Source organism: Anomaloglossus baeobatrachus, chromosome 2, assembly GCF_048569485.1.
Source record: "Anomaloglossus baeobatrachus isolate aAnoBae1 chromosome 2, aAnoBae1.hap1, whole genome shotgun sequence".
Classification (NCBI taxonomy): Eukaryota; Metazoa; Chordata; class Amphibia; order Anura; family Aromobatidae; genus Anomaloglossus; species Anomaloglossus baeobatrachus.
The window spans coordinates 381,902,143-381,909,884 of NC_134354.1; the positions used below are offsets into that span (position 1 = coordinate 381,902,143).

The 7,742-nt window shown below is 42.3% G+C and overlaps 1 protein-coding gene across 1 annotated transcript in view; it reads right to left on the reverse strand.

Annotated features, from left to right (window-relative positions):
• The window catches only part of LOC142290139 (uncharacterized), a 203,424-nt gene extending 198,623 nt beyond the window's left edge, over nt 1-4,801 (reverse strand). The window contains exon 1 of the mRNA XM_075334076.1: nt 4,713-4,801. The gene's annotated coding sequence lies outside the window, so the exon portion shown is untranslated. The remainder of the gene's footprint in view (nt 1-4,712) is intronic.
• Between the last annotated feature and the right edge of the window lie 2,941 nt (nt 4,802-7,742).

A 7,742-nucleotide genomic window follows, 5' to 3' on the forward strand; every position in this document is an offset into this window, starting at 1 on the left:
AGGCCCATGGTCATTCTGGATGAACTGCAGAGAGCTACAGCTGAGGTGGGAGAGTCTGTCCATAGGACAACAATCAGTCGTACACTGCACAAATCTGGCCTTTATGGAAAAGTGGCAAGAAGAAAGCCATTTCTCAAAGATATTCATAAAAAGTGTTGTTTAAAGCCACCTGAGAGAGACACCAAACATGTGGAAGAAGGTGCTCTGGGTCAGATTAAACCAAAAATCGAACTTTTTGGGCACAATGCCAAACGATATGTTTGGCGTAAAAGCAACACAGCTCATCACCCTGAACACACCATCCCCACTGTCAAACATGGTGGTGGCAGCATCATGGTTTTGGCCTGCTTTTCTTCAGCGGGGACAGGGAAGATGGTTAAAATTGATGGGAAGATGGATGGAGCCAAATACAGGACCATTCTTGAAGAAAATCTGTTGGAGTCTGTAAAAGACCTGAGACTGGGACGGAGATTTGTCTTCCAACAAGACAAATGATCCAAAACAAAGCAAAATCTATAATGCAATGGTTCACAAATAAACGTATCCAGGTGTTAGAATTGCCAAGTCAAAGTCCAGACCTGAATCCAATCAAGAATCTGTGGAAAGAGCTGAAAACTGCTGTTCACAAACACTCTCCATCCAACCTCACTCAGCTCGAGCTGTTTGCAAAGGAAGAATGGGAAAGAATTTTAGTCTCTCGATGTGCAAAACTGATAGACACATACCCCAAGCGACTTGAAGCTGTAATCGCAGCAAAAGGTGGCGCTACAAAGTATTAACTTAAAGGGGACGAATAATATTGTGAGACCCAATTTTCAGTTATTTATTTTTTTTTACAAAAGTTTAAAATAAGCAATGAATTTCGTTCACCTTCACAATTGTGTCCGACTTGTTGATTCTTCACCATAACATTAAATTTTTTTATCTTTATGTTTGAAGCCTGAAATGTGGGAAAAGGTTGAAAAATTCAAGGGGGGCGAATACTTGCGCAAGACACTGTACTGAAGTGGTTAGGCCATGTACTCAAAATAAGTTTTACTCTTGCTTGACACTATTTTCTCTGCTCTAATAACTCAGCATTTTACAGTACAAGCAAAGTGGAGATTTCTGGAAATCTCATGTCCACTGTTATGTTTCACGCTGCATAAGCGTACCTACGGAGAGTTTTTCAAATTAGCAGCATGTCAATTGCTCTTGGGGGTAACACTGAGTCTTTTGTGCAGAATTTCACCATAGACTTGAATTAGGTGCTGAAATTCGGACAGGTAAAAAACGTACATGCATTTTTGGTGCATTTAGGCTGCAGAAACGCATCAAAAACACTTGATGTCAATATCAGGGAGTTTCAAAAACAAAACAGCTATCACGGATGATACAAAAAAAAACAACAAAGAAGGGGGTGGAGTCGGCCTCCTTGCTAGTTCATGAAAAATGGAAACTCTTAATTCCTTCCATACAGGGAGAGGAGGTGCTGGAATCCTTGGTTACAGTATCCCCATCCACTAATAGGCTGATTGAGTGCTATATTGTCCATCAAGCATATCTCACGCCCACCCACCTGGTTACTAGTGGTCAGTCCCATACATCGGAATGTTTGTGATGCCACCTTTCAGGGGAAAACTTTATACATATGATATGGGGCTGCCCAATTATATCCTCTTTCTGGCAGGAGGTGACATCTTGGTTATCATCCATTGTATCGATATCTGTTCCATGTGACCCCTTGCTTTGTCTGTTTAGGGTAATGGAGGAGGGTCATGGGATCATATGAAAATATTGCTTAGGGAAACCTTGTTCATAGCTAAGAAATGGATGGCCCTGAGGTGGATTGCTGGTTCAGATCAGACTGTAAGATCCTGGGTAGTGATGAGCGAGTACTAAAATGCTCGGGAGCTCGAGGCTCGGGCCGAGCATCTCAAAATACTCGTGTACTCGGCCCGAGCACCGAGCCCAATGTTATCCTATGGGAGACCCGAGTATTATTCTGAAATGACCCACGGCAGCATGTAGAAACCATAAAACTGTAAATTAAAAAAAAAACGTGCGTGTGTGTGTAAGCGTGCATATATATATATATATATATATATATATATATATATATAGACGCGGAGTTGAGTGCGGGAGGGGCCGTAGCCGAGCGGGGAAGTGTCGGGCTAAAGGCACGGTCATGCTGTGCGGGCCGGCCAATCACTGCAATTCAACAAGTAACAGGGCTGTGGCATTGCAGTGGTCTGCCAGTCAATCCCTGCATAAGGGATGGCTGTAAAAAGAGCGCCAACATGAAGACCACGAGTACAGCACGAGTATCGCGAGATTACTCGGTCCCCGCCGAGTAGCCCGAGTACATTGATACTCGTGCGAGTGCCGAGTAGTAACAAGCATACTCGCTCATCACTATTCCTGGGTTAAGCTGGTCAACTCAACTATACCTTATGAACGGGTAGTATATTACAATAGGGGGCATCCAGAAAAATTAAATAAAATTTGGGAGCTGTGGAACTCCTCTTCCAGTACACTATCAGGAAATTAATGCGATAGATGAGATACAGATAGAGCCCCTCTTGGTGTTAGAATTTGGAGCATCTCCTAGTGGTATATTAACTCCTTCATCCCCCGGGCACTTTCAGTTTTTGCGTTTTTGTTTTTTGCTCCCCTTCTTCCGAGAGGCGTAACTTTTTTATTTTTTTCCATCAATCTTTCCATATGAGGGCTTGTTTTTTGCGGGACGAGTTGTACTTTTAAATGAAACCATAAGTTTTACCATATAGTGTACTGGAAAACGGCAAAAAAATTCCAAGTGCGGAAAAATTGCAAAAAAAGTGATCGTACAATAGTTTTTGGGATATTTTATTCACTGTGTTCACTATATGGTAAAACTGAGATATCTATGTGATGCCTCAGGTCAGTGCGAGTTTGTAGACACCAAACATGTATAGGTTTACTTGTATCTAAGGGGTTAAAAACAATTCACATGCTTGTCCAAAAAACGTGGCGCACGTTTTGCACCATTTTCCAAAATCCGTAGCGTTCTCATTTTTTAGGATCTGAGGCTCAGTGATGGCTTATTTTTTGCGTCTCGACCTGACGTTTTTAACGGTACCATTTTTGCGCAGATGCTACATTTTGATCGCCTGTTATTGCATTTTGCGCAAAATTTGCGGCAACCAAAAAACGTAATTTTGGAGTTTGGAATTTTTTTGCCGCTACGCAGTTTACTGATCAGAGTAATTGATTTTAAATTTTGATAGATCGGGCATTTCTGAACGTGGCGATACCAAATATGTGTGTATTTTGTATTTTTTTAACCCTTTAATTTTCAATGGGGTGAAAGGGGGGTGATTTGAACTTTTAGGTTTTTTTATATTTTTTTACTTTTTTTTTTTTTATTTTACTAGTCCCCCTAGGGGGCTATAGCGATCAGCAATCCGATCGCTCTGCACTATCTGCAGATCTCAGCTACAGAGCTGAGAACTGCAGATTTGGTGCTTTACTTTCAATGCCGGCTGTATTCCGGCATTGAGAGGAAGTGAGTCATGTTAGCTACAGGCGTCATCACATGACCCTGTGCTACCATGGCAACCACCGAAAGTCACGTGATCATGTCACGTGACTTCCGGCGGGGGCGGGGTAAGTGACTGTCATGGCGGCGCCCATATACATATCGCTGCCACATTTTGGTAGCGAAATGTAAGGGGTTAATGGCCGCGGGTGGAAGCGATTCCACCCGCGGCTAGCAGGCACACGTCAGCTGTTGATAACAGCTGATATGTGCGCGGATCACGGCCGCCTGCCGGTGGCAGGGGGCGGGACTTACCGGCACATGATCCATGACGTACCCAGTACGTCATGGGTCGTTAAGGGGTTAAGTTGATATGAACTGGTCACTGTTTTTCTTCTTTTATTTTAGTTATCTTAGAGTATATTGAACTGAGTTGTTTGTGTGTTTAAGGGCTCTTTTCCACTGCGATTTTCATGTTCGAGTGTAATCCGATGAAACATCAATTCGCACCAGTGTTAATCAATGAGGCAGTGTCCCCTTTCCTGTTATTTCTTGACACGAATCGTGCTCTCAATGCAATCTTAACATGCCACGTTTGGCAGAGAGTCTCGGCTCACGCACCCTAGACAAGTCTACGGGAGCATGTGAAACATCGCACTGCACTCGCAGGTTATGCGACTGCAGTGCGGTACACACAGACAACTGAGGAGATGGGAGAAAGTGTTGCCTCCATCTTCTCCGCTCCTGTAATGCGATCACAAGATCATATCAGTCGCAAGACTCTCGGCTGATGCTCGCAGCAGAGGGTCATTAGCATATCACTTGTGATGCTCTTGCACGGAAGCTCTCATATTAATATCCATCGGATAGTCAAGTGCTAAAGTGCATAGAAAATAATTCTGCTTTAATAATTCTGAAGCTATGGAGGCTTTGTGACATCTTACCATTCTGTTTATGATTATCTACAGACCCTCCTATGTTCTGCTTGTATGCTGCTATAAACCATAGATGCTGTATTATGTTTGATCGATTAGGTTTGTTAATAAAAGTAAAAAAATAAAAAAAAATGATAAAAGGCAGTATCAAAAGCACAATAAAAAAAAAGGCAAGTAGACTAAGGTACAGTGCAGAAATTAAGAAGCGTAGAAAACTCAACAAATACTGATGGTGGAAATGTAGCCCAATAGTTCACACAGATGCAGCGGTCACTTACCTGTTGTTTCCTGAGCAGGTCCAATTAAAACCATAGTATGAGTGAATGCTTCGCAGTGGCAGGACACCGATCCCATTCAGGAATGTGCTGTCTATTCTTCCCCTCCGATATGTTTACAAGCAATGTTGCTAGGATAAACCTCTCAGCTACTACATACAGTGACATTACTCACTGCCCAAGCACAACATGCATTACTACACATCACAAGAAAAAGAGCATTTACCAGAGGATACATAGAAACCACACGCATAGTACAATACACAAATGATCTCTACAAATACACATCACAGGCTACACAATTCCATACTAGAAACTTATGGAAATTGTGTGGATTTATGGATATAATAGAGATAGAGATATATATATATATATATATATATATATAATATATATATATATATATATATATATATATATATATATATATATATATATATATATATATATATATATATATATATATATATATACACACATACACATACATACATACATACATACATATATACACATACATACATACATACATACATGGATTTATCATTAGCCTATTGTAACCTTCCTAGAGTTTTCCTGGTTTGTACACTCTGTGATTTGTTATTTTAGAGTAGTATCACACACGTATTGTATGTGCAATCCCAGACTCCTTGTCTGGCAGATTAACACTAGAACTACTGGACTCGTGACACCTATATAGAAATACATGGTGCAAAGTAGTCAAAATGACTACCTCAGTAGTTCTAGTGTTAAAGGCTATGCGCGCACTCTGCAGTTTTGTTTCTTCAGCAAAAAAAAAACAAAAAAAAAACAAAACGCACCTCTGGCCAGAAAAAAGGCATAAAAACAACGCATGCATTTGATGCGTTTTTTGCGCATTCCTTTTTTTCCCCCTATAGTCAATGGAAAACGCAGGAAAAAAAATACAAAAATAATTTACATGCTGCATCTTTTTTGAACCCAAACTGCAGGAAAAAGAGAAATGTGCACACAACCTTTCTGAATTCCCATAGACTTTGCTGGGGAAGGAAATGCATGCAGTTTAAGGTAACAAACTGCACCCAAAACGCATCAAAAACTGCACTGCGCACACATGGCCTTAAGGGGTTGTCCAGTATTTTATATAGATGGCTCATCCTTAGGACAAGTGATTAATGATGAGAGAGCACTACCATGCTCGGGTGCTTGGTACTCGTAATGAGCAGTTAATGTTCAGACGGACACCACTTGAGCACCCAAGCATAATGGAAATCAATGGGGAACACGAGCATTTTGTTAGGAACTGTTCCACATTGATTTCCATTATACTTGGTACTAGAATCACTCCCATCTGCGCATCCAACTGCCTGTTACGAGTATCGAGCACTAGAGCATGGTAGTGCTCACTCATCACTACAGGTGATCAATATCAAATTGGTGGGTATGTAAGTCCAGGCACCCCCTGCTGATCAGCTATTCTTGGTGCCAGACAGAAGTGATCAGTTGCAGAGCAGAACTTGTACTGCTTTGTCAACTGAATATAGAGACCGCAGTCTGGTACTGTACCTCCACTCCTATTCAAGTGAATAGTGGTGGATCTGCTGTGCCCCACTGTGGCCACTATATAGTTGATGAAACTGTGAAGTTTTGCTTTGTAGGGAAATATATATATTTCCCTACAAAGCGCAGCTTAACACGTGGAAACAAAAAAAAAAATAAAATAAATATTTATTTTTATATAGCGCTAACATATTCCGCATTGTGGGAGGAAACCGGAGTACCCGGGGGTAACAGGTAACCCACACAAACACGGGGAGAACATACAAACTCCTTGCAGATTGTGTCCTTGGTGGGGTTTGAACCCAGGATCCCAGCGCTGTAAGACTGCAGTGCTAACCACGGGCCTCCTCTTTCGGCCATCTTTGTCCTTCTGAAGCTAGAGAGGGGAGCCAGCATGATCTGAAATTGGCATGCATAATATAAAAAGTGAAAATTCACAGATTTATTCCAACTGTACTACAATAAAAAAAAATGAGATTTTTAGCAAATAATTGATCAATTTTTTGAGCCACCCCTGCCAACGTCACGGCAAATCTCAATAGGGGGGTCTTACTCTATATTCTGTATTTCATGTGCCATGCGGCCTCCTAGATAAAGTTAAAAGCAGAACCATAATAGAGCACACATACCTGTAACCTGTATATAACCGCTTCTATGTTGCAAAAAAGGCACTTGTGGATAGAGACCAGCCCAGGTCCCAGCATGTGGAGCAAGCTCTGCACCATACCAGGACTATATCAGAACTGATCCTCCCAGTGCCAAACAGCAACCATTGATAAAGGCGAACCAGATCCAAGATGGTGCTTAATTAGCATTGCCTGTGGAAAGGGGTGAGGTAACTGAATCTGAACAGCTACCAACAGGAGGAATACATAGCAAACCAAAATCAGGCATGCATGGCATGGTGGTGACCGGCCACCAGAATTTGTAGCATAACTACGACCAAACAGAGAGAGAGGGGAGCCAGCATGATCTGAAATTGGCATGCATAATATAAAAAGTGAAAATTCACAGATTTATTCCAACTGTACTACAAGAAAAAAAAATGAGATTTTTAGCAAATAATTGATCAATTTTTTGAGCCACTGTGGCGCCCCTGACCTGGTCAGGCACCACTGAGTACTGCACCCATGCTGGGGACAGTACAAACAGGTAATCCAGAAGGCTGACCGAGGTGTGACTACACAGGCGCATAGTGATCAGGTCTCACACATGTACCTTTGAGAGGACCCCTGGGGATCCCAGGAGGGGGCGAAGCCTCCACCTCCACCCGAGGGGTGGAGGGGGCGAAGCCTCCATCTCCACTCAAGGGGTGTGGTAGAGAGCCTGGTTGCTAGGTGGCGTAGGCAGGCACAAAAGGGAAAAGAGGAAGGAGGAGGAGAAGAGCAGTCTGAAGCAGAGTGTGGAGGAGTGAGGAGCATGGAAGTGGAGCTCAGACAGGAGCAGCAGTGCAGGTCCCATGAGTGAGCCGGTTTAGTGTGCAGCTCAGGGAAA